At 44.6% G+C, this 26,900-nt stretch overlaps 1 protein-coding gene across 3 annotated transcripts in view; it reads left to right on the top strand.

The window, feature by feature from the left end:
- The window catches only part of FOXN3 (forkhead box N3), a 406,052-nt gene that overhangs the window by 79,473 nt on the left and 299,679 nt on the right, over positions 1-26,900 (top strand). Inside the window, exon 1 of one of the 3 annotated variants that reach the window (XM_059914804.1) lies at positions 12,709-12,726. The exons of 1 other annotated variant lie outside the window; for it this stretch is intronic. The gene's annotated coding sequence lies outside the window, so the exon portion shown is untranslated. Of the gene's footprint in view, positions 1-12,708; positions 12,727-17,059; positions 17,145-26,900 lie in introns of those variants that run through there. One more of the 3 variants, XM_059914803.1, reaches the window with a different exon arrangement.

Below are 26,900 nucleotides of genomic sequence, written 5' to 3'. Positions count from 1 at the left end.
ATGGCTCTAGGTTCTTAAATCTCCCTTGGCTTTACCCCTACAGAGAAGGCATGACTGCCCGCCTCCTACCCTAGTCAGTCTCAATCTTAACTCCTGCTTTTCCTTGAGGGACTGTGGGCTCTAGTCTCTCTATTCTTATTGGCCTCATCATCCCAGGTCAGGCTTTATCCTTTTACACCTGACCTTCTGGCTCTGGGCTCTCCTCCTCTAAACCATCTTCAACACCTTTGCCTAAAACTTCCTAATGTATCACATTTCCAGTTTCTACGTTGCCAGTAGATCTCCATTGCCTATGATGGGGTCTCCTCACTCATAGATGGTGATAGATCAGTAGTTCTGGAGGAAGCCAGCTACCTTTGCATTCATTCTTGCAACCCTTTCTCCATAATTTTTAGCTTTCCTGAAGGTAGAGGAGACAGAGTGAATAGAGGCATGTCACTTCAGGTCCACTCCAAGACTTTACTATCAGAATGTAGCACAACTTCAGAACTTCAGGGAAATAAAAAAAACCTGGTTTTCCTTCAGATAAATTGGCCTCCTCTGGCTTGCAGCCTGAGTGTCCACAGGCATCCACAGCTGGGTGCAGCCTACCTGTCTGATCTCAATCGTCCCCTCCCCTCCAGCTTCATGATTTCCTCCAGCTTGGTCCACCTTCCCTTTGAGCAGGCACCATGCTCATTCACATGCCTGTGGATGAATGCTTGTGAAGAACTCATTCCTTAAGGCCTAATTCCAATGCCTATTTCTTTTCTTACGTGAAGTCTTTCCTGATTGCCAGTGGTTGAAACTCATCTTGCCCTGTGCTGGGCTCTTTTGTATCTGTTTTTAAATTATTTAACAAGGTTTCAATACAAGTAACAGAGACCCCTTTAAACAAACTTAGTTGTTCTTAGAGTGGGGGAGAATATATTTTAAGGAAACTTGTGTGTCTAACTTGCTGTTTCCTATTCTCTAAATCCTGATTCTATATTCCCAAGAAAGATAACCTGATGCACGTAGCTTGGGTCAGGTATGTACCCCTCCTCCAGTCAGTCCAGGCCTGGAGAGCAAGGTCACGTGATTATAAACATGGCAGCCTGGTGGAGGAGATTCCAGTGATTTGAGGGCTGATCAAGGGGAAAGACATGACCACAAGGTGGCAGTAGCGCACACAAGCTTTATTGGGCAATACTTAGGCAGGTTTGATGGGGAGGAGGGTAGATGCCCCTCAGGGCAGTAGTCTGGGGGGGGCTTGTGGATTACAGCGAGAGGGTTGAGGGTGGGTACTCGGAAGGGGAGGAGGACATGGGAGCTCCAGGGGAGAGGGTGCCGGGAGAAGGGGTTTACATGTGTCTAGGCGATGTCGCCCAGCAGCACGCTGGGGAGTCTTTAGGTCAGCGAGCTCCAAAGGGCAGTAGCTAGTGGCTTAGGGTCTTACAACCATAAGGCTCTGTCTTATTAATGACCGGCAAATTCTGGGTGTAGTTTTGTGGGGTATGCAAAGCAGGTCGGTTCTAAATGACTAAAAATCTTGTTTGGGCTATTTTAAACATAATTGGATGTGTACAAATTTGAGTTTCGCACCAGCAGGCTTTTGAGCTAATGGGTCTCAGAGTGCACTGAAGAAATAAACAACTTAGGGGCCAATACACAGGGGTCATCTTTGGCTCATTTATGTGACACTCAGAAGCACCGCTGTTGATCTTGGTAGCGGGGAGGGCTGTTGGAAAGAGAAGAAGACAGTCTCCAAGGAAAGCTGGGGCTTCTACAATCACTCTTTCAGCCCTTGTCACAGCCATTTAAGCATTAGAGATGTTGGTGTGCACACCATCTCGTGTTAACTCCTTGGTGTATTTATCTGTGTATTAGCTGAAGTACCCTATACCTGTTACACACGGAAGCCATGTTTGTTGAATGAATGAGTGAATGCTTCTTTCCTCTCTGAAATGCCCTGCATCTGTCTGAAATCTGCTCATGCAAGGTCCTCTCCCTGATGGCCCTTTCCCTGACTGGTCTTCATTTAGTCTTTTCTAGGTTCCTCTACGCCACTCCGTTGACACACGCCATCTTATGTGGTTATGTTTGTACTCCGAACTGTTTACTCTGAAACTGTAAACTTCTGGAAGCCTTGGGATATGGCATCCATTTCTTTAATCTTTCATATGGCTAGAGTCCTGCCCTGCCCAGGGAGTAGAGAACACTAACCCCTTTGTTTGGGGCGCCTGCTAGGTGGAGAGCTGGTCCTCAGGTGAGCGGGAGGAACAGAATCTGGATGGCAGTCGTGTTTCAGGGAAGCCTGGGTGGCCGAGAAGATGACCACAGGTGACTGATTTTAGAGAAGCAGTACAAACAGCAGGTCAAGGGGTAAAGTCAGTGCTGGGGAGAGTGTGGAAGAGGGCAGGTGAGCTCCGTGGACAGGGCAAAATGAGCAGTTCTGGACTGAGAGTACGAACGGTGACTATTGGGCAGGTGTCCGCTTTACAGAGCTGCTGGAAGCCTGACCCTTGGTGCCTACCCCAGAGCTTTGAATGCACTAGGAGGCCATTGAATACCGTTGTATTTTCCTGAGTCCTAAGTGGCATCTTAATTACAGAAGTCAGAACTTAGGTGACAGCAGAAAGACAAGTTACTGCATGTAGAATACTAAGTGTGTGTTCATCCTTGAAATTTCGTTTCCTTTATTTACTTCTACACCTTAGAGAAGTAGAGGCTTCCATTTCCATCTGGCCTGTGTACAGATATAAAAGATTAAAGCAGTAGAGAGAGCAGAGAGAGGAGAAACTTTAGCCAGATCCCATTTTTCTGAAGTTCAAAGTCCCTGAAGCATTTATCTGCACAGATAGCTATCTCTGTACGTACAGTATCTGCACACAAATAAAAAGCTATTCTGTGTGTAGGTGCTTCATAAACAATAATGCTGTGTCTCTGCTTCCCTGAGATGCACAACTTGCAGATGAAATAAACTACTTTTCTGTAACAATTTGGATGCTTAATTTGGACAGTTTGGATGCTGGTTGGTTTTTTTTTTGCCCACCGTCGATGGCATTTTGAAAACCCTGTAGCCATTTCCAGTGGTGTGGCTTTTGACCGGTGCTCTGACAGAGATGAGGGGCACACCTGCTCCTAGGTCCCAGAGGTGACCGTGCTGTCATAATTATGGCTCCTTAAACGGTCCTTGGGTATCAAGAGCCGCAGGAATGGTTTGTGCTGCAGCCTAGCAACCTCAACATTCATGACTGGTCATTCTAAAAACCAAGCCTTCAACTTTTCATTACATGTGTTATTTTAACAGTTATGCACATTGGAGTACATTCTGACCGGCAGGTTTCCACCTCAATGGTCTTCACTCTATTTGAAACACTTGTGAAAAGTAAAACCTAATACCTTCCTAAGTGACGGTGTGTGCCATACGTAGACAATGGTGACCTTATTCTTAGTGGCTGTAAATCTTGGAAGAAGTGTTTTTCACCCTCGCCCAAAGTGGACTGTCCATCTAGACCTGGTCCTTCAGAATAACGCAGAGCACGCTCAGCTGTGAATGTTTTGCCATCTCTGTGCTGTCGAAATGACAAACAGATGACGATCAATTCAAACTCTTAGACCCCCCTTTTTTTAAGGAGAGTGCCGCAGATGTCAGTAGATAGTTGGGAGGCACTGAATAACGTGAAGCTAGTAGAATGGCAAAATGCACAGATGGAGTGGAGACTATAAAATTCCTCGAAAGCACAAGCCGAATGTGTGATGAACTAAAATTAACTGTAGTGTGTTAGGCAGTGTGGGAGTGGAAAGAGGGCTGTCCTGACAATTGGCACCAGCTCTGCTCCTGACAACTTATATGACCTTGACCAACTTCTCTGAGCCTCAGTTTCTGTGATAAAGTTGGGTTACAGTAGCTGATGTCTGTTTCTAAGGTCTAAGACGCTAGCTCTACGATCGTGTGATAAGGAACATTCCTTGGCAATTTAATTGCACTTAATGGAGGTAACATTGCTGCTGTCTTGGCATGTGATTTACACAGAGGTTCGCCCCAGGGAGGAGGTGAGGACAGGCCAGAGCTTACAACCGCAGACGCTAAGGTCTCGAGTCTGATTGATGCTGAGGCCAAGGGTAAATGCATTTACAATAGCCGGCTCCCTCTGCGACCTGCAGCAGAAAAGCTCTATGGGAGCAGCGTTGTTCCGTTGTTCTGGCCCAGTTGGCCCGTGCGCTGGGAGTGGAGTAGTGCCTAGTTACCTGGCGGTTAGGACAGCTTCTCCCGTTCTCCATGCTCTTCTTCCCTCGTTCACCTCTTTCCCTTTTTCTAGCACCTTCTCCTCTGTTCCGGCTTGTCTCCTTAGTATCTTGTTTTCCGTTATCAGTGTCATCACCTGGTCCTCAAGCAGCCCTTTCACATTAGCCTCTGACATTCTGGAAGAAAACAGAGATAGAGCCACGTCTCCTCCCTTCTAGTTCATCTGGAAATGCTATCAACCTTCCTCTAAGTGTCGGGGAGGGTGTATGTGTGTGTATGTGTGTAAGAGAGAGAAGGAGAGAAAGAAGAAGAGACGGTTACAGTTGGTGTGACAGTGGTTAGTGTTTTGAGATTAAAAACAAACAAACTCAAAAATGGTGGTATTGGCGACAGCATTAGACACCGTGGAAGCTGCATTTGGGACGTAGGGTTTGGGGAAGCTGTGACTGCCTAGTTTCTCTCTTATATTTCACTCTTCTCACCTTTGACATGTGAGAGTCGTTCCCCAAGCCACCCGGCAGCCCTTGCTTCCCCGTCCTGAGGGGATCAGAACATACCATCCCTAAAGCTGCCACTTTGGCCTGTTGATTATTTTGAGCTGAAGGCACTTGAAAATCAGCAGATTCAGGGAGGGCTCTCTGCCCTTCCGTCTCTGCCTACAAGCAGAGCATAAATTTCCTGTGAGAAAGGTGTCCTCTCTGTACCAGGAAGAGGAAAACATTCTTATCATTGGAGAAGGGGAGTTGAAGCTGAGATGGGTCTGCCCAAAGACACCTTTTACTAGAATAACCCTTCTTTCCCATTAGTTTCCCCTGTGTACTTCCAAATCACTTTCCCATAAACCCATCTTCCTTAAGTATGTCACATCTCTACAATTTATCACTCTTTGTTAAACTGATATATAAACCCCTGGGTCTAATTCTTTGGGTTTCATTTCTTTCTTTCTTTCTTTCTTTTTTATACATCTTTATTGGAGTATAACTGCTTTACAGTGTTGTGTTATTTTCTGCTGTACAACAAAGTGAATCAGCTATATGCATACATATATCCCCATATCCCCTCCCTCTTGAGCCTCCCTCCCACCCTCTCTATCCCACCCCTCTAGGTGGACACAAAGCACCGAGCTGATCTCCCTGTGCTATGCAGCAGCTGCCCACTAGCTATCTATTTTACATTTGGTAGTGTATATATGTCCATGCCACTCTCTCACTACGTCCCAGCCTCCTCTTCCCCCACTGTGTCCTCAAGTCCATTCTCAACCTCTGCATCTTTATTCCTGCCCTACCACTAGGTTCATCAGTACCATTTTTCTAGATTCCATATATATGTGTTAGCATACAGTATTTGTGTTTCTCTTTCCAACTTACTTCACTCTGTATGACTGACTCTAGGTCCATCCACCTCACTACAAATAACTCAATTTCGTTTCTCTTCATGGCTGAGTAATATTCCATTGTATATATGTGCCACATCTTCTTTATCTATTCATCTGTCAATGGACATTTAGGTTGTTTCCATGTCCTGGCTATTGTAAATAGTGCTACAATGAACATTGTGGTACATTCATTTCTTTCTGTGAAGTCTCCTATTCCATGTAAAAATATTAACGTCAAGTACAATTTGTATGTTTTTTCTTCTGTTAATCTGTCTTTTGTCAGTTTAATCCACAGGTTCCAATCACAGAACCTAAGAGGGTAGAGGAGAAGTCTTTCCTCCCCTAGAGTTGCCAAGCAGCTGGTCGTGCTGCCCAGTCCCTGCCTCAGTATGTCTTCCTGCTCTGCTTTGGAGGGATGCAGACACAGTTGTTTGTTCTACATTGTAGGCAGATGGCTGAGAACAGGGGTTTGCTGTTTTGTGAAAGCAGCGTACTGCCCTTTTTGCCTCTAGTGAATCTGCATTGTTCATATCAGGACTGCAAAACCTCAATAAACCTGGGCTACTTTGGGTCCAGGGCGTTTAGGGGATGACCTTTAGACTTCTGGACTCTGAGTGAATATGAGTTATAATGTGAATTATAAACCAGGCAGGTTTTCTGAGAATCCTGACCCCTAAGGTGATCTGATTGTGAGTTGAGGAACTCTTTGGACACTCATGAATGCCTCTAGACCTGTTCCGGCTAGGTGTGCACATTTGGGATGGTATGGGAGCAGAAGTAGCCTTTGGGAAAAGGCAGGTGGCAGTGGATTTGGTCATTCATTTCAATCTGTGACTTCGAAGTTGCAACCTCCAAGCTCCAAAAACGTCCTGTCGTTCTGAATGTGATGGTGACTATGATCATATATCTTTGGGGAGCTTATGGGGAGCTGCTCATGCCCCCATGCTTGTCTGTGTGGTTGGGGATGTGTATTGGCAAGATGCACAGCCAGGTCAGAGGGCAGCATGGGTCCTGGGGTTACCCTGGACACACAGCCCTCTCTGCTTAGCTGAGGCCATCTTCGGTGCATGTGCAGGACTCTCTCTGGTTCCATGGATATCATGAGACTTATTCTGGATCCCTGTCATGGATCTTGGAGCTGAAGTCATTCTCAAACCAGGTCCCAGATTCTGTTTATAAGGAGAAGCACAGTGTAAAGAGTATTGGGAATTAGGGGGCATGGGTTCGAGTCCCAGCCCTGCCATCAAATGGCAGTGAGACCGTGCGTGAGGCACATACCTCCCCAAGGGTCAGCATCTCCACATGCACGCCGAGGAATTCCCCATCCTGCTTCCAGCTTTTCTCGACTCATCCCCATTTGTGTGTAGGAGTGGGAGGCCCCTCTCATGGGGAGGTCTGCCTGCCAATTTTGATCTGTCTCTTGTCTGGGTCCTGTGAGGGGGAAGGAGGAGGAATCCAGGCTGAATGGTGAATGAGAGCTGAAAAACACGGGGAATGCCTTTCTCCACGAAGCCCGTGCTTGCATGACAAGATAAAAATATCTCCCACAATCTGTAACAACGATCCTTTTGAAATCTCCAAGTACTTTCTTCAGATTGAAAAATACTATTAGAAGTATGCAAACAGTCACTGAAGTTTTTGAGAATGATGGTTGGCACTTTAAAATTTCCACTAAAAATTAAATTCTTTCTTCATTTCACAGATATTTAAATGCCTGTTAGGTGCCACGCACCGGAATAGATACAGCAGTGAACAGAACAGACAAAATCCTTGCCTTCTTGGGGCTGACACGCTAGTGGGGAGACGGGCAATGAACACAGGAAATAATATCTATCATTTGCAATTAGTAGGAAGTGCTATGGAGAAGGACATATACTTTTTTTTTTAATTGGCTGTGCTGCGCGGCTTGTAGGATCTTAGTTCCCCAACCAGGGATTGAACCCGTGCCCCCTGCAGTGGAAGCGCGGAGTCCTAACCACTGGACCTCCAGGGAACTCCCGAGAAGGACATATACTTTTAAAGGGCCAACTGATAGCGATCATTTTATTTTTGCCATGTACAAAGCCTATCATTTTGAGCGGCGTGGTCGGGGGGATGCCTTAAGTCATAAGGCCACAGAACGTGTGGTGTTCAAATCCCGCTACTCAATGTGCGGTCCACGGGCCAGCAGCACCAGCATCCTCTGAGCACTGACGAGAAATGCAGACCCTCAGCCCCGCCCCAGACCTGCGGGGTCAGAGCCTGCTGCTGGGCAGGGCCTGCAGGTGGTCCAATGGCAGGTTCACGTGTGAGAAGCGCTGGCTGAGAGAAGTCTGTGGCTTTGGGCATCAGAAGCCCGGGAGTCTGCTCAGAGCATGTCCGCTAATGATCTGGCGACCTTGGGCGGGCGCTTTACTGCCCGTCGGCCTCAGTTTCCTCCCGAGTGAAATGAAGAGATTAGAATGATGCTGACATTCTCTGCTCTGGCCAAGTTCCTCTCTTTTTCTGAGTGTGTGCCTCTCCTACCATCACGTTCCTTATGCATCAGACCAAACTCTCTCTGGGGTTGTATAGGAGGGGAAGGTGCCTGGGGAGCTGATACTCTGTGCTCTGTGGAATTTCTTTCTCTCTCTTTTTTTTTTTTTGGCCACAATGTACGGCAAGTGGGATCTTGGTTCCCCGACCAGGGATCGAACCCATGCCCCCTGCATTGGAAGCGCAAAGTCTTAGCTACTGGACTGTCAGGGAAGTCCTGCTGTGGAATGTCTAGGATGTGCTCTGTCCTCTTAACATCGTGTTACAGATGCCCACGCTCTATCCCATGACAGGGGACAATGCTGCCTTCTGTGTGTGCATATAACGTTGCTCCCCCGCCTTCAGCAGGGCATATGCTTTGAGCAGAGCCACAGGTGTGGTGGCTGATCTGTAGACCAAGTTCCTATTATCTTTGGCCAGGCCCCTTATGGGCCCAGTGGTTCCAGATGCAGAAAGGGGGTTGCCTTTGAGGGTACGTGGAAACGTCGCTTCTGATGATATACTGACTGGTCCACGCCAGCATCGGGTGTCATGGACTCAGCCTGCCCTCCTGAGGCAGAGCACACAGCTCTGTGGCCTGGGTATGGAGCCTGGAATCTTGACGATCTAATTTTGGCCTGGCTATTACATGCAAACCTCACTTTATTGCGCTTCGAAGATATTGTGTTTTTTACAAATTGAAGGTTTGCGGCAACCCTGCAACGAGCAAGTCTGTTGGAGGCATTTTTCCAACATCATTTGCTCACTTAATGTGTCTGTGTCACATTTTGGTATTTCTCACAGTGTTTCAAACTTTTTCATTATTATTATATTTATTATGGTGATCAGTGATCTCTAATGGTACTATTGTGAAAAGATTACAACTCACTCAAGGCTCCAGTGATGGTTAGCATTTTTTTTTAGCAATAATTAAGGTATGTAAATTTTGTTTTTGTTTTGTTTGCTATTGCACACTAAATAGACTACAGTATAGTGTAGACGTGACTTTTTCTGCACTGGCAAACCAAAAAATTCCCGTGACTCACTTTATTGTGATATTCGCTTTATTGCAGTGGTCTGGAACCGAACTCAAAATATCTCTGAGGTGAGCCTGTATTAACTTCTGAGGAGCTTGGGGCAGATCACTTTTCAGGTGCCTGGCTATCAGGCTGCTTATTGATAAGATGGGGTTATAATCATTTCTACTTCACAGGCAGGGTATTGAGACTTTATTATATAAATGCTTTTGAGAGTTGTTTTAAGGTGTTTTTTTTGGCTGAGTTGGGTCTTGGTTGCTGCACGCGGGCTTTCTCTAGTTGTGGCGAGTGGGGGCTACTCTTTGTGGCAGTGCACGGGTTTCTTGTTGCTGTGGCTTCTCTTGCTGCGGAGCGCAGGCTCTAGGTGCGCGAGCTTCGGTAGTTGTGGCGCATGGGCTCAGTAGTTGTGGCTCTTGGGCTCGGGCTTAGTTGCTCCATGGCATGTGGGATCTTCCTGGACTAGGGATCGAACCCGTGTCCCCTGCATGGGCAGGCGGATTCTTAACCACTTCACCACCAGGGAAGTCCCAAGAGCTGTTTTTAAATGTGTGATTTCCGTGCTTATGTCACTACATACTAGCATATCTTTTTTTTTTTTTTTTTAATGAGTGTGAAATCCTCTCCCTACTCCTGTTGGTTTAATGACTGCAGCATTGATGAGCAGATAGTGGCAAATGCCTATTAATGTTACTCACGGACCACTGTGGGTTAAGGAATAAACTAGGCATTGACCTTTCTTGGCTGTTTCTGAATTAGTCACCTACTTCCCATTAATTGTGTATGTCCACAATGTGACCTAAATAAAGTTAGGGTTGATCTCTTTCAGAAGACGTTTTGGTTTTCTCCTTACGATAAAGTTAAGGCAAGCTGATGTATGGCTTGTAAGCAAACAGACCTTTTCAGCGAAGCACTTGCCCAACTAGGGAGTTATTATTGAACGTCGGTTTCTGGATGTGATCAAATTCTCAGATTTCTCAGGTGTTTCCTGGCCTGCCGAGGACTCTAGGAGAAAACCATCTTCATTTGTCACTGCTGTTTTCCATTGGTGGGGCCACCCGATAGCTGTGATGGAGCTGCGTCTTACCTTACCACCTTGGAGGTCCAGATGAACCCAGTGCTTGCTGGGATCGGGTATTTTCAGATCTTTGCCGTTGTGTCGTGAGACAGACTTCTGGGCTCACTTGACCGACTGCTTAATCATCTGCTGTCCACGCTGCGTAAAGCAGATGGGTTCAGGGATGGTGTTTCATTAGCTGTGTAATTTTAGGCAACCCACAGAGTAAAGCAAGTGAGCAAACACCACGTTAACAACCAGCACCAAAACTCCCCTGGTCGTGCTGTGATCAAGTTCAGGTTGCAGAGATAAGATGCAACCATCACAACTTAGCCGGGCAGAAACGATGCAGGGAGCTGAGTCACAGATCATGCATCTTTTCCAGCCCTTGGCTGTACCCCATTGATATTCTGCTTCTTTGCTGGGGGTGGAGATCATTCTAGACCTCTAGGGTGCATCGAGGCCTGTCGAGGAACAAAGTGCTTCATGACAGGGTCATGTCTGGTTTGGAAGCTGCTGGGCTGAGTGGGGATTGGATCCAGGAGCTCTAGAAGGGTTCGTTGAGATTGGGAAGTGGTGACAACTGGTCTTGTGGGCCATGGTTGCTGTGAGAGGGGGTTTGGTCTGGTAATATCATAAGGTGTCATCTTATGGAGAGTTCATACCAAGAAGAGGTTCTCTCCCCAAGCAATGTGAAGCCACTCCTCGGAGATTTTCCCCAGACCTGGGGCTCTGATTAAGGTTAAGGTTTTGGGGTGGCAGGGGGAGCTGGGGAGACACATTGGTGGCTGGCCCAGGTTGTCATGGACACTCTGTCTCCTCACACAGAGTTGTGGCTCTTTGCCCTGCTCTGGCCCTCTCTAATGCCCCTGAGAAGAGCACCAGTCTACATACACTGGAGCAGATTGAAGGGCAGTCCATTGGGAATTATTGCCAGGATAGATCCAGAAGAAATGCTATCATTTTGTCCTCTCAGTTTATCAATAGGTTGGTAAAAAGATCGCTCACTTGTGTCACAAAGTGAGAGGGATGCGTAGGAATCAACACATTCGGCATTTGGACCACCCCGTGGCATTGTAGCCATCCTGCAAACACATGGGTTGGATTCTTGACACGTGGTTTTGGAAGTGGGCTAGCATAATACCTCGAATTCCAGTCTTGCACGGGTTGACGTTCCCCAAATGCATGTGAGTTGATTAGCAATGCACGTGATCCCTTGGCTTGTATATTCCCTGGCTGAGTGACCCGGTTAGAGGCCTGGCCCAGGGACAGACTGAGCAAGGCTAGCTGGGCACTGTCGGAAACCCTCCCAGCTAGGGCTGGGGGCTCCTGCCATGCTAGTCATGGGTACAAACAAGAAGGGGGAGAGCCCCTGCTGTTGGTTTGGCCCTGGGTCATTTCCTTTCCGGCTATGTGGATAAATATAAAGAAGTAAAAAATCCAGTGGGCTTAATATTAGAGCTTGTTTCATGGTGTCACATATGGCTTTTGGAAGGAGCCATTGTGCATGGTCTTCTGGTTTTTCACCCAATTGTTAACCAAACTTGAAACATTTAGCAGCTCTTTTATGTGCTAATATGTCCAGTGAGGCAAGAATCATTATTGCCCCCTAATCATTGACCAAGCAGGGCTTCAGAGTGGTCGAGACCTAGTGAAAAATCACAGGCTTGTAACTCACTAGGCAGGGACAGAACCCCAGCCCCAGACTCCGTCTGTCCTCCTATTGTCTCTCAGATGGTGAAGTGGCTTCATCTATAAAATGTGTTGTTGCTATGAATTACTGTTGTTGGTAAGGAGAATTGGAAACATTCTCATTTCTAGATTACCTTTCAAATATTCAAATTCATGCACCAGTAGCATATGGCTGGAACTTTTATTTTTTCACTCAGATGTCTTCCAGTGTGCTTCATTGAATTCCAAATCCACATCAGGTTTGAATTTTGAAAATGCCAACTGTATACTAACTGAATGTGAGAAATGAAGAAAACTTTCATAAATTAAAAAAAAAATGGTGATTTATTATTCTGCATTCAAATAAACCAGCTGTATGGATTTTTTTTTCCCATTTTGGTTTATTTGCATCTTGATAATTTGGAAGGAACAATGTTGCCTGTGTATTCTTAGCTAATTTTCTACAAGAGAGTTCTACAATAGCATATATCAAAGGAAAAGGGACTGTGGTGGTCTTGCCCATTACCTCTATAGGCCAGGAGCATGGACTTCGCTTTGGGTGGATGGAGAAGTCTTCGTCGTCCTCAGATGGCTGTGCCTTCTCAGCCCATCCCAAATTTTGGTCCAGTAATTACCTGATTCTGATTTCTTCCCATTTGGAGGAGTTTCATTTGTAGGTGCCATTTATGCTTTTGTTACTTACCAGGTAGGAGATTCTCAAGCACTTTAAAATTAATTAAGGAGGGCTTTTATCTGCCAGATTTTCTTCAGTTGCAGAGAAAATTAGTCCAAATGTTTGTGTTTCACACGACCTTCATCAGAGGCACTATCATTGGAAAGAACGTTGGCTTGGAAGTCGGAAAACCACCTAACAGAGAGAGCCCAGGTATGGGGCCTGAAGAGATTCATAAGCTTTGCGATGCCCTCTTGTGGAAACAGTCCCCCTTCCCCCACTGTCAAACATATTAAAATGCGCCACGGACCACATGCAATAGAACTTATACATTGTGCATCTTCAAATCTAAGTTATCATTTGTTGTAAAGTAAAACATTATATCCCACTAAGAGAAAATGCTGCCTAATATAATTAGATGCACTCATTTCAGAGAGTTCAGATGTAGAAAAATGTGCTTTTTAGAATTGATGAAATACAGTTTAGTTATAAGTTGAGTTGCAGTCAGGTCGTTGAGATAATGCTAAATTTTGTGGATTTTATTATAATTTATTTCTAATATAAAAGCTAAAACACCCATGTAACCATTATCCAACTTTGGCAGATCTCAACATTTTGCAATTTTTACTTCAAATACGTTTAAAAGAAAAGTTGAAGATATGATTGCAAACTTCTGTGTATCCCTTCCCCAATCCCAGGACTAATCTCTCCCTTGTGCCCCCATGTAACCGCCATCTTGAATTTGGTGCTTATCATTCCCATGCATGTTTGTCAACTTTTAACTATGTATGTTTGTATCCATACATGTATTTAGTGCCTTTAAAACACTGTTAGTTGTCCACCAGTATCCATCCCTTCCTTCTTCCTTTTAATACTAAAACCCCAGAGCTTTAGCTAGCTGAACACCATCTGCCAGCGATGACTAAGTGACTAAGTTCTGGCTGATGGATGAACATGGAAGGGATGGATACAACATCTGGACTTTGCCTTTAAGACGAAGGAGCAAGCCTTTCACATTCTCTTTCCTCTTTGCTTCTAATTAGGACAGGGGCAAGGTGGTAGTGAGCTACTTAAGCCCATACAAATGTGGGAAACACACAAGAAGATAGCAGAGTGACAAGATAGAAAAATTCTGGGTTCCTGCCTTCAGGATATCAGTTGCTCCAACACATCCCACTCACCCCCTGCCCTGCCGCCGGGCTGCCCACCATCTCAGGCTGTTTCGTGAGAAGTAAAAAACAACCATATTTTTATTTAAGTCAGTGTTATTTGATCACTATTAAAACAGACCCCAAAATGTTCTTTTTTTTGGCTGCATTGTGTCTTAGTTGCGGCACACGGGATCTTTTGTTGCGGCGCACAGGCTCTTTGTTGCGGCGTGTGGGCTTCTCTCTAGTTGTGGCGCACAGGCTCTAGGGCGCGTGGGCTCTGTAGTTTGCGGCACGCGGGCTCTTTCACTGAGGCGAGCAAGCTCAGTAGTTGCGGTGCGCGGGCTTAGTTGCCCCGGCATGTGGGATCTTAGTTCCCTGACCAGGGATCAAACCTGCGTCCCCTGCATTGGAAGGCGGATTCTTTACCACTGGACCACCAGGGAAGTCCCTGACCCCAAAATGTTCTAGTAGGAGTGGTTTACATTCTGATTATGTACATTACTATTGACTTACTGTATTGAAAACTTTCACTTTTCTTAAGCAGGGAGGATTAGGGTAAAACACTTTCATGGAATTCATTGCATCCTCAGATTAAAAAAGGAAAAGAACACATTTTACAGCTGCCCCAGTGACTAGGTATTAGTGTCCAGTCCAGCAGTGGACATGACCCCATCGAGGGCATGTGAACTGAGCTCCTTAACTTTCATATAAAGATAGAGGAAGTTCATACACACTTAGGACAGCTAGCTGCTCTGTCCCCAACAGAGCAAATGTCACAATGGTAATTTGAGAATGAAAAGGAAAAGTTTCCATTCCCAGGAGAATTTTCTTCCCAAATCCTGACTCAGTACCCAAGTGAGCATCTTAAGATTAAGACCTTCCTGGTCAATTTCTCTTCCCCAAGAGCTGGCCCCAGGGACTCCTCACTCCTGCACGACAAACAGCAGAGTAGCTGCTCCAGGAAAAAGGCGACCCGCACTTGCTGGCCCGCATTCTTGCAGCTCCAGCCAGGGTACCAGGCTGGTTGGAATGCTTGCTCTCTGCAGAGTGGTTCAGCGGCTCAGGAGCTCTGCCCAGAGGGACAGTGTTTGTGTCAGAGCCACAAGTGGATAATAGGGGAGTCCAGGGACCACCTCTAATTCTTTCCTGTCCCTCTTTGCAGCCCTGATGCTGGCCGATCACACTAGCTTGTGCCTGATCTCTTGGGTCAACTTGGCTTCTGGCCTTAAAGGCCGGTCTGGTTTTTGGTTTCCCTCTCAAAGGGCACTTGGAACAGAGTGAGGCAAGGCACCTGGCGCCTCCTTTTGGATGGGGCTGGGGCCATCCGTTCCAGTCATGCTGGACGTACCTTGACCTTGGGCCTTTTCCCCCCGCTTGCATTAAGAATTGGGTTGTCACAAATGAACTTATCTACCCAAGACTCACAGGCATAGAGAACAGACTTGTGGTTGCCGAAGGGGGGGGTGGGGGATAGGAGAGGGATGGAGTGGGAGTTTGGGATTAGCAGGTGCAAACTATTATATATAGGGTGGGTAAACAACAAGGTCCTACTGTATAGCACTGGGAACTATATTCAGTATCCTGTGATAAACCGTAATGGAAAAGAATATGAAAAAGAATGTATATATGTGTATAACTGAATCACTTTGCTGTACAGCAGAAATTAACACAACATCAACTATACTTGAGTAAAATAATTTTTTAAAAAAAGGCAGCATCAAAAAAAAGAAAGATTTGGGTTGTCAGGTGAGTGGTTCTCAGACTTCTTCAGTCTACGCGTTGCTTTGATGCAAAAGATATTGGGTTCCTCTTACGCCGTCTGTGCCTACTGCTTCAAAACGCACAACAGAGGCTCCTGGCCTGAGTGATTACAAGGTGAGCCCTGCTCTAGCTGACACTCACAAGCTAAGCTGAACTCAGTACTGCCCGTAAATGAAATTCATGGTGGGAAAAAACAAAGTCAAGCAATACTGAATGCCTTCCCTCCTGTGGAGGCTGGAAACTCAACAGTGCAGAGGGTCCTGTGCAAGGAGAAGAAAACGAGGCCCAGGTAGCAGGCAGTGTGTGCATTCTGGTCTGGTTGAACCGCGAGTGTCCTTGGACGGGTTTTTGAATTCTAAAAAAATGAAAATGAGAAGTGAAAGTGAAAATTCCCTTAAAACACCAGTTCTCTTATCAATTTGCCTAATAACCAGTTCACCAGAAATTCAGTTCCATGTGGAGTGTTTTTCGCGTTTGTTGCCACTATCTCAAAAAAAAATATTTAATTTAAAAATTAAAATGAAACGTAAACTAAAATTTAAAAACAAGCTGGGTGTGCCCTTCATTTACAAACCTTATAACGCCAAAGAGATGGCAAAAACAAACAAACAAAGAAAAAACCAAAGGACATTCCTATGTAAAAACACTCAAAAAGGTTTCAAATTATAGGCAAATTGCTCATCAGGTGACTGGCTTTAGGCTAATTGATCTAGAGTCAAGGGCATCCAAAAGTTGACACTTTTGTGCTCAGGGACACTTTCTCGGGCCTGTATTCATCTTCTTTCAGACAAAATTCTAATCAACTCTCTTATTTGGTTTCCCAGCCCCTGGCATATTAGATGTGAATCAAAACAGGGAGGAAACAGCCAGAACCAGGCCACTTGGTGTGTTCAGAAGGCCAGCTGATAACCCTGACAGCCAGGGAGGGGCAAGTGGAGGCCAGAGAAAATTAAAATGCAAATACAGGGATGAGAACATTGCACTAGCGAGGGGCCTTGTCCTGTGTGCTGCCCGGTCTGCCCTCCTGCCTCAAGATTCTCTGCCTTCTGAGGGCACCTCTGTATCATAATGCGCATAATGCCAGCCAAATCATGAAAAATATTTATAACAGGCTAAATCACATGTTATCCACTTTGCCCAATTCATTGTTTTCTCATACAATCCATTTTAGAAAGGCTTTCGTCGAAAGGGACCAAATCACTGACTCTTGAATTGGGACACCCGTCGGGAGAATCCAGTTTTCCCTGCCGTCTGGGAGAACCCTCCCCAGGACGCTGCCCCTAAGGATGCCTTCTGCTTCATCAGCTCCCCCAGGCCGAACTAGAACAAATCCAGTGGCCTGGAAGAATTCACTCCGAGGAAGTCCTCTTTCACCAAAATGATGTAGCATGACCAAATCCGGTTCATTGTTTTTTTGTTTTTTTTTTTGCAGTTAAACTTTTACTTCAAAAAATTTTTATTTCCCTTTTTCTTTTTCTGTTCTACAAAAGGCAGATAATGATTGTTGATCTGCAATTGTCGTGTTGTGCACTCCCCGAAAGGGGGCAAAGTCGGGAGCTGGGGCGGCAGCTCGGAGGATGCCTTCACCGGCGGGACTAAGGGGGCAGGCGCCCCCGCGACCCCCTCTCCCGGCCTAGCTCATGTCGATGGTGTTGAGGACCCACTCCGTGAACTTCTTCAGCTTGTCGGAGGCATTCTGGACTCCTACTGCAGCCTCAGGTTGTCCTCTCGAAAGTGCCCAGTTCATTCTTGATATTCAGGGTGATGTGGGTAGGAGGTCGTGAATAGCCCAAATCACAATGAAATCTACTTTGGATTATTTGGTGGCTACTGGTCCAGAATGACTTCCTTCCTTCAGGAGATGTATTAGGATTTTCCAGAGAAACAGAACCAACAGTGCATGTGTATGTCTGTGTGTATATCTATATCTATATCTATATCTGTATCTATATATCTTTCTATTAAGAAATTGGTTCATGCAATTAAGGAGGCTGAGAAGTCCCATGATCTGCTGTCTCTGAGCTGGAGACCCAGGAGAGCTGGTGGTGCAGTTCCAGTTCAAGTCCAAGGGGCTGGGGACTAGGAAAGTTGATCTAAATTCCAGTCTAAGTGCAACAGAAAACCAAATTCCCGGTTCAGAGATAGGCAGGAAGTGTGAATTCTCCCTCACCTGCCATTTGTTCAGTTCAGGCCTCCAATGGATTGGATAAGTCCCGCCCACGTTGGGGAGGGCAATCTGCTTCACTCAATCCACCGATTCAAGTCCCATCCAGAAACACCCTCACAGACACACCCAGAATCATGTTTAGCCAAGTATTGGGGTATTCTGTGGCCCAGTCAAGTTGACACGTAAAATTAACCATCACAGGATGCTAACCAATTTATTACTGCTTCCTGCTGACCCCCGATCCCCCTTTCACCTCCAAAGCCCGAGGAGCCTCTGATCATCTTTCCCCTCCAAGGCCCTCTCTGAGGAGTGGCCAGGATTTAGGGTGGGACACATGGGAAGGAAGAGGGTTCAGGACGTGGGAGCAGGCTGAGAGGATGTGCTTTGGGGGCAGGGGCTGACCCCAGCCTGAAGGCTGACCCATCTCCTTCCACCCTTGGAAGAATATAGGTGGGCGAGGGCTTAGAGGAGCATTGCCTAACTTTAACCACCAGCCACAATTGATGCCCACACTGATTTATCTGATACTTAGTATCTGTCCTTTTCTAAGTATTGTTGCTACAGTTATTTTAAGTCCTTTACAAGCCAGTACATTTGTGAGCACACCTAGAGGCAGTGTGGCTCTTGGAAAGAGCATGAGATCAGTTAACAGAAGGCAGAGTTGTGCCTCTGAATGTGTGACTCCGGGCCAGTCACGGACTTTGGAATCTCAGTGCTCTCCCATAGGAGATGAGATTGCTGATAATTGCCACACTAATTCATAGTGTAATCTTGTCATAGTCAGATGAGATGTCCTATATGAAAACACTTCATAATACTCAACAAATATGGAAGGGTGAAGTAAAGGTAAGAAGTGACTGTTTTTTACTGCTGTGACTCTGCTCCTTAAGTTTGTAAGTACTGGTCAGGATTAGTTAAAGAGTCATCACTACCTGCCCTGCTGGTACTCGAAGACTAGACTTTATACTGGACTCCTCTTGAGATGGCTTTAAAAAAGTGACATAGTTCTTTGACCAGTAAAGTGCATATACCTATTTTCTGTTTTGCCTTATCTTACGGATGCGTTGATCACTATTATCATAGTATGTAGCCAAGAATGATTCAGTTTAGGAAAATGGTAGTCAAACTTTGCTGATCTTTTGTAGGAATGATTTTGCCATAGCCCTTGCAAATAAAGTAGCGGTTTCTTTAAAACATGCGAGTTCAGAGTCATGGATCTGCATTTTTAAAGCCTGCAACTGATTGTTCAGTGTGAAAATTGTATTCCAGTGAAGCACATCAGCATGTAAATCTAAAGTGTGGCCATTTTCATCTAGATTGAATATTATTAAGTAGCCCAAGGGATAGGATGTAATTAAGATTTCGAAGAGCTTACTTTTGTTGACTGTGATGAGTAACCCCAGTATTGAAAGTGGCATACCAGTTTGAAGAATGGGAAGATGGCCCAGCAAGACAGTATCTACATGTTTTGGCTTTTAGGTGTAATGAAAGAATTTGATTTTTCTTCACCGATCCAAACATTTGATAAGGGCAGCGATTTGAACTTGATGCAAATACGAGAATGTTCAGATTCCAGGAAAATCACATTTCTTTCTGAACGATGGCAGGTTTCCATCTTGTTAGTCCCTCACTCATTCTGATACCTTCTTCCATGGATTTAGGAACAAAGACCAACTGGGGACAGATGAAGCCCTTGTTGGGGTTTATGCTTTTGCCTAATTAAAACGATTGGATTTACAGCCTGCGAATGCAGCTCTAGTTAGAAGGGAGAACAACTCTTAGCTTGGATCCACTTCGGAAAGTTTGCAAAACCTCCCCCTGCCTTTCACAGAACTGAGATGGCACACTTCTGATCGCATCTTCATTGTGGTGCAATTCCATGATAACTGTCCTTAGGTGAGACGAGATGCTCACCTTTTTTTGTCCTACGCACACCGTTTTAAAAGAAAGAAACAAAGTTCTCCATTTCTCCCAGGAGAAGTTAGTGAAAGGATCCGTGCCTATTTGCACCACCTTAAGCAGATACCCAGCGGGCTAGGTTGGCACACAGCTCATTTCAGCCATCCGTATTTTCAGGTGTACCATATGTATTTAGTACATCATTTGATAATGCTAAAAAAATATTAAAGCAGTGTGAGACTAAAGGAGAAAGAAGATGAATGTTAGCATTCCCTTGGGGTTCATGGGTGAAGGAATTAACACAGCGTGGCACTCTACCCTAGCTGTGTTTGTTTCCATGGCAACAGCTACGTACATGTTTCAGACTATCTACAGTGACACAGTTGCAGAAATAGTAGCTTGCAGGTTTCTGATATCGCATCAGTGGACAGGCAGCACGTACTATATTAAGTAAGTGTAAAAGAATTTAAAATATAGCTCCGATTCAGATGTATATTAGCTCAGCTAAGCGATGTACTGGGGATTTCGGCATTCCCCTTCCTCATGACAGCAAAATCTGGGCAAAGTTGAAAGTTGCAAGATTCCAGTCAAACAATTATCCTTGCTTGGGTAAATATCATCAAATGAAACAAATGTGAGTGAGTTACGAAGGTAAGAAAATGGCTTTTGTAGATGACATATTTAAGAAGGATATTGTCAGTGAAGCTAATTTTTTGGAGGGCGGGTAGTGATGGGTAAGGAATGTAAGCTTTGGTTGAAAATAGCTGAGTCTTAAAGCAAATCAATGTGCACCAGAATCTTTAACTGCTGCTGAGTTTATGGCAACTAAGGTATTTGAATGTATCATTGTAAAATTGCTTTTATATAGAAATGATCAGGTGAGGAGCAGAGAGGTTGACTGGGTATGCAGTTAAAGAGAAATTGGGGCTCCATTGTCTTTCTGAATGCTTATGTAAATACCTCCCTTCTCACCAGGATGACCCTGGTTTGTCTTTGACATTCGCTGCTACTTTTTGGTACCATTTACTGTCCTGTGTGTTTATATTATGCTGCCACATTGTAGCCTGATAAGACTTGAGTGTTGGTTAGAGAGCACCCAAGGAAAGATGATAGACTCTGTAAGTGTGTGACTTTGCAATCAAATTGTACAGTAATTTAGGAGGAGAATTGTTCAAATGAGTATTTAGTTACAGGCTAGACCTCTGCTTGTGAATAGTAGCCTAGGTATTAGGTTAATGGATTTTGATGTGCACATTATGATTGCGGGAGCTTTCAAGTATGTTGTAGTTCAATTTAAACTGAGTTTTTCATGTCAGAATATTTTTATTTATGCCCATTATTCAGTGTGAGCCTGCATTTACCTTACAGTTTTATTATTTATGTATCAGGAAAGAGAATGTAAAATGGCATGGTAATTTAAGCTAATCTATTCATTTGAGGAGGATTCATTTTTCTGACCATAGGTGGACTTTTATAAAAAGTGGCATGAGAAATGCAACTCTTGTATGTGTGACTGTTTTTTATGTGCACAGGGAACTGTCTCCCGCGTCTACTGCACACTGTTCTTCACAGTAATTATTTGATTGAATGTTCAGAGAACACCTATGGGAGGAGGGGGTTAGGGAGCCTCCTGCACACCTGGGGGGGTGGGGGGCTGGGAGGGATTTGGGGTTATGAGTCAGGGATGGAACCCTAGAATGTTTGACACCTTAGTGGATAGATACGATTTGCCTTCTAAATAAGGTGATCCAAAGTGAAACTAATGTTGAGTCCGAGCCACCCAGAGACGGGAAGTGAAGTCTGTGTCTTCTAAGGGGAGTTTTTGTTTTTGCTTTCGTTTCTTTTATGGTGGCTTATACTAAAGGCAGCTCCTTTCTCAGACGGGGAGCCCCTCTGCCTATTCTCACGCTCATCTCTGTAGTTTCGGGACCCCAGCCCATCTTTGGGGCCGACGGGAGGGCAGGCTTGCAGACCCCCTCCCCCATGGCCTGAGCCGCCCGACGGGCCCTGGGTATCCTGGTGGGCAGCCTCTCTCTGTGACAGCTGCAGGAAGCCACCTGTGCTTGGTCTCCCGAGGCAGAGAAACCAAATACTATTGGTGTGAGGGTTTACTTGATGTTCTGCTATTACATTTGAGGGGCCCTGGAAGCCTTGGGTTCATTACCCTTGAGCTCTGAAACTGGAAATCAAAAAAGTGCCAATGAACTACTTTGGATGATGGTTCAACTTTTGCCTGTTTGGGGAGTGCAAGCCCTTCCAACAGTTGACACGTTTGTATATTTTTTTTTCATCATCCCAAAGTACTTTCCAGTGTAAAAAAAAATCTCCAGAAAACACCAGTCTAAGCCATGGTATGTTAACTCTTTCGTAAGAATAGAAAAACACATAAACCAAAACATAAAGCCCTAGGCGGCACCAGTCATTCAAATGTAAAACCCTGGCAGTGCTTGTAGGAAACTCAATTGCTTCCATCTGAAGAGCCAGGAAATTGATTTGGAAAAAAGTAAATTTGAGGGATTCCCAAATAGTGGCAGCATGAAATGAATAAGAGAAAAATGAAGGTACAGACTGATCTTATTACCGATCGTAAATGGTAGTAGAATTGCCAGAATAAACTTCCTGGGCATAGCTCATTTAGAGTCTCCACTGCCTAGTTATTTCTGAAGGTTCTTAATGGTCACAGGGTAAGAGCCAATCCCCAGGCTGGTGTCCAGGGCTTTCCACCATTAGTCCCTTTCCAGCCTTCTCTGTCACTAGGTCTCTTTCTTGAGCATCCCGGGGCCTGCCCTAGGGTAATAAATACTATATCCTGGCCACGTGGGGAAGTTTCTAGGCCTTTGCTCTTGCTGCTGTCTCTGCCCAGATTCCTTTCCTCCCACTTTCCCAGCTTCAATTCCAATTCCTCCAAAAAACCTTACAGATCTCCCCCTGTCACCCTCATTGGGATGATTTTTCCATCCTTTCCATCATGCTCCCATAACAGTTGGTCTTCAAATTATAGCACTTATTTCACTGTATCAGGACGAGTTGTACCTTTTCTGAACTGTGATGTAAATGTATCAAAGACACAGGACCCTGATTTAGGTACTTCTGTAGCTTTTGCCATACCTAGAACAGTACTTCAAACTTGTTTTTCATTGAATTCTTAAACATTTGCAAAGATATACATCATTGGTCAATCTTCTGCTCAAAGACAGACTGTTAGATACTGAGATTCCTAAGGCTATGTCTGTCACAGAACCAAGCATCGTGACCAATTCAGCTACTTTCAGATGCTTCCAAACTTCTGGCTGTTTGGCATCATCTAAACACGGAAACCAGGTGAATGGCTGATATTTCTTTCATCTTCATGGAATCAAAGATTTTAGAGGTAAAATTGGGGAGCTAAAATCATATTACAGAGGAGAGAATTGTGAACTTGAACCCGTAAGTGACTTTTCCAAAGCCACATGGTTGTTTAGTGACCCAGGTGTGTGTGGATCCAGCCGGTAATACCTCTACGTGGTCCTGCCTCCTGAGCCTTCCTGGCTGTGGCCTTGGGTTCCACTGAAGATATAACCAGTCAGTTTTCCTTTCTGCCCCGTTTTGGGATCGGCTGGCCTTCTATCTGTAAACACCGTCATCCAACAATAATTCCACTAACCACTCTTTGCTCAAGGCTGATATCACTGGGGTAGAATTAAAACCAAAAGTGAACTGAGAGTTGAACTCAGGGGGCCTGAGAGCGACGCTAACAATTCAATCGCCATCGCCTGGCTGAAGCCACGGCAGCTGCTGGATTCAGTCAAGTTCAGACCCTCAAAAAGAGTGGAAAAAAGAAAGCACATACTTTCCAGTGCCTGGGCACCGCACAGCCGGCCAGCTGGGTGTAGCACCATGGCAAAAAGATCTGTTCAGTTTCAGAAATACGAGACCCCGTGCTTGCACACAGGGAGGGAACTGTAGCTGCAACTGGGCCTGATTTGGCGTTACTTCTGCCTGCAGTTCTATCAGACGCAGCTCCTATGGGAAGTCCATTAGTATCTAAAGAAAGAACCAGCCCTCCAAGTTGACATAAGGAGCAGGCCTTGTGTGTGTGTGTGTGTGTGTGTGTGTGTGTGTGTGTGTGTTTAAAGGCCTGTGTCTAAGGTCGACAGGCTTTTTAAGAGAAACTCTTGGTTTTCTATGTAAACGGTGTACTTCCTGTGGTCCAGAGTTAGCCTGTTAAGGGAATGAAGCACAATTCAGGTTTCTGAGTTGGAAGCCTGATTAATCTTTCTGCCAGTTACATATGGAAATAAATTAGTAAATGGTCCATCTGGGACTAAACTACTGCAGAGATGATAAATTATCGCCATCATATGTCTGTGTTGCTGCAGACTGAGTCGTGCTCACCAGGAGCTGCTGAAAGATATCTGGATGCTCTAGCGAGGTCAGAGGAATAAAAGTTAAAAAAAAAAAAATTAGAAGTAAAAAATTTACCTTGAAATGTTTCTTGGGAGGACAGTTTGGTTGATGCCAAGTTTGTGCCTTAGAACTGCTCTATCTGCAAATATTTAAAAGGAGAGTCTGGGCCTAAGAAACATTTTACTTTTATATTTTCAAAGGCCAATACAGTAACAAGTATGATTAGTACCCAAATGTCTCAGTGAGTAGGATAGTATAATTATATATACAATAAAAATATACCCCTGTGTAATATTGCACCTTATAATTTTCAGAGCAACTTCTTGTCTGTTTTCTTATTTAAATTTCAAAGGTGGGACAAGTCAGTGTCTCTAATTCTTTTTTTTTTTTTTTTTTTGGTAGATTTGGGGGTGGTCTAGGTCACCTACATTAGTGGCTTTCAAACTTTTTTTGACTGGAACCCAGAGGAAGAAATATATATATATATATTTTTTTTTAATTTATTTATGGCTGTGTTGGGTCTTCGTTTCTGTGCGAGGGCTTTCTCTAGTTGTGGCAAGTGGGGGCCACTCTTCATCGCGATGCGTGGGCCTCTCACTATCGCGGCCTCTCTTGTAGCGGAGCACAGGCTCCAGACGCGCAGGCTCAGTAGTTGTGGCTCACGGGCCTAGTTGCTCCGCGGCATGTGGGATCCTCCCAGACCAGGGCTCGAACCTGTGTCCCCTGCATTGGCAGGCAGATTCTCAACCACTGCACCACCAGAGAAGCCCAGTGTCTCTAATTCTTGATGGATGAAGAACTGAGGTTTAGGAAGTTGAGTGCCTTGCCCTTAATGACAGATTGCTAAATGGCAGAACTGGGATGAGCAGCCGATTCTGAATCCAGCTTCACTTCCATCAGAACCTTGCATGACATCAAAAACATCTTCAGTTTTTCATCATTCATCTAGCAGCACCAGGAAATAAAGCCTTCTATTTATGTCAGTTTTTTAGAAGCAAAAGCCATACCTTCTTGATCATGAAAAGTAGTTTTTTTCTCTAATTAGAAGTGTTGAGTATTAGTTTAACTTTTTTAGGGCATGTTTTAATTTTTTTAATTGAGGTATGATTGACATAAAACTTTATTAGTTTCAGGTGTACGACGATGATTCCATATTTGTATACGTTGCAAAATGATTACCGCAATAAGTCGAGTTGACATCGCCACCTTACATAGTTACAAAAAATTTTTTTTTCTTGTGATGAGAACTTTTAAGATCTACTCTCTTGGCAACTTTCAAATATGCAATACGGTCTTATTAACTATAGTCATCCTGTATCTCCACGACTTACTTTATAACTGGAAGTCTGTACCTTTTGATCCACTTTATAACTGGAAGTCTGTACCTTTTGATCCCTACACCCATTTCTCCCAGTCCCTGGTTTAACTTTTCCTTTTGACTAAGGCACACCCCTCTCCACTTGAATTATTTTATAAAGCTAAAACCATCAGTGCCCTCAGGGGCTTTTTATTTGTGGTAACATTTTGCCCCTTTGCAGAATGGCCTGAGGCTACTGTGACATCCGGATTCTTATGCCTGTTTTGAAATTTTCTTTTGTGTCTTCCTCCAGGGCAAACCTTCAGCAGTTAATCCTTGAAGCAGCTGAGGTGCTCCCCTCTAGAAAAAGCAGTTCAAAAAGTACAGAAAAGCAGACTAGACTTAGAAATTATTAAATCACCTGGTTTATCAGATGTCAGTTTCTAAACATAAGCCACAGGTGCCGCTAAGTAGTCTTCATACAAGAAAGAGAAGCAACGGGCCCCTAGCATTTACGTGTCTGTGCTTGGCAGTAACCTTGTCTCACCAAGATCACCTCCAAGTTTCTCACGTATCAGCCAGACCTGGTTCCTCCATGTACCAAAATAACCCTCATGCTTTCTCACCTCTGGGCCTTTGCTTCAGCTTTTCCCTATTCCCACCTGTCAAAATCCTGTGCAGATCTCGTCCCATTACTATTGTCTTGATGCTTTCCCTTACCTGCCTCCCCACACCAATCAGAAACAAATGTCTCCTTTGAAACCTTCTAACTCTTTGTTAGAGAAAATAACACAGTCTGTATTTGAGTTGCCTGTATACCTGTTTTATCTCCCATAGAGGACAATACATTTCTCAAGGGCAGGGATTTCATCGTCTTCTCACTCTGACCCTTCTTCCCTCCCCAATCCCTAGCCGAATACTTTGGCCTTAATTGAAGCTTAACATGCAGTAGAGTAGGGTAATTTTATTTTTTAACAATGGACTCAATGTCTTTGGATGAGTGGATGAATTAATGATTTAAGATGTATCAGTATCACTTGGAGGGCTTGTTAAAACAGATCCTTGAGCCCCACCTGCAAATATTCAGATTTAGTAGATCTTGGGTAGGGCCAAGAATCTGCATTTCCAACAAAGTCTCAGGTGATACTGATGCTGCCCTTCCAGGGACCACAGTTTGAGAACCACTGATAGAATGAATTTATTTCCTAACATTCTCACACTAGAGCTCATAGGCTCACACCATTCTTTTCATTAGAGAGCCTATTGCTGTGTCTTCCTTGATGTGTAGGTCAAAAAAGTATCTTCCATTAGAAATTATTATGCCATCTATCTCGTGTACCAACTTTTCTATTTTGTAAGATTATAGGTTAACTGTATCCTCCAAACTTGTAGCCCATTTTGTGAGCTTTAGCTTGATGGCATCTTTTTCTCCAGGAATAGAGCCAGCGTAATTTTATTTTACAACAACAGACTAGAGAGCCATTGACTTTGCAGCCTGTATACCTGGTCTACCGAGAGGATCAAGGCTGGTTCTCGTGGTGGAACGCTGGCCTTGAAGGCTTGCTGGTGCTCTGATGTTTTTCCTTTATATAGACAAGTGTTTCAGTGACAGCTGAAGTAAAGTAAAATGATCTCACAAGTGTCTCAATGGCAGCTATAGTAAAATAAGATAATCTCATAATATCTATGGCATGTATTTTCAAATCTCTGGGTCCTTTTATGCCCC

Source organism: Balaenoptera ricei, chromosome 2 (assembly GCF_028023285.1).
Source record: "Balaenoptera ricei isolate mBalRic1 chromosome 2, mBalRic1.hap2, whole genome shotgun sequence".
NCBI lineage: Eukaryota > Metazoa > Chordata > Mammalia > Artiodactyla > Balaenopteridae > Balaenoptera > Balaenoptera ricei.
This window is presented reverse-complemented; position numbering and strand designations above follow the sequence as displayed.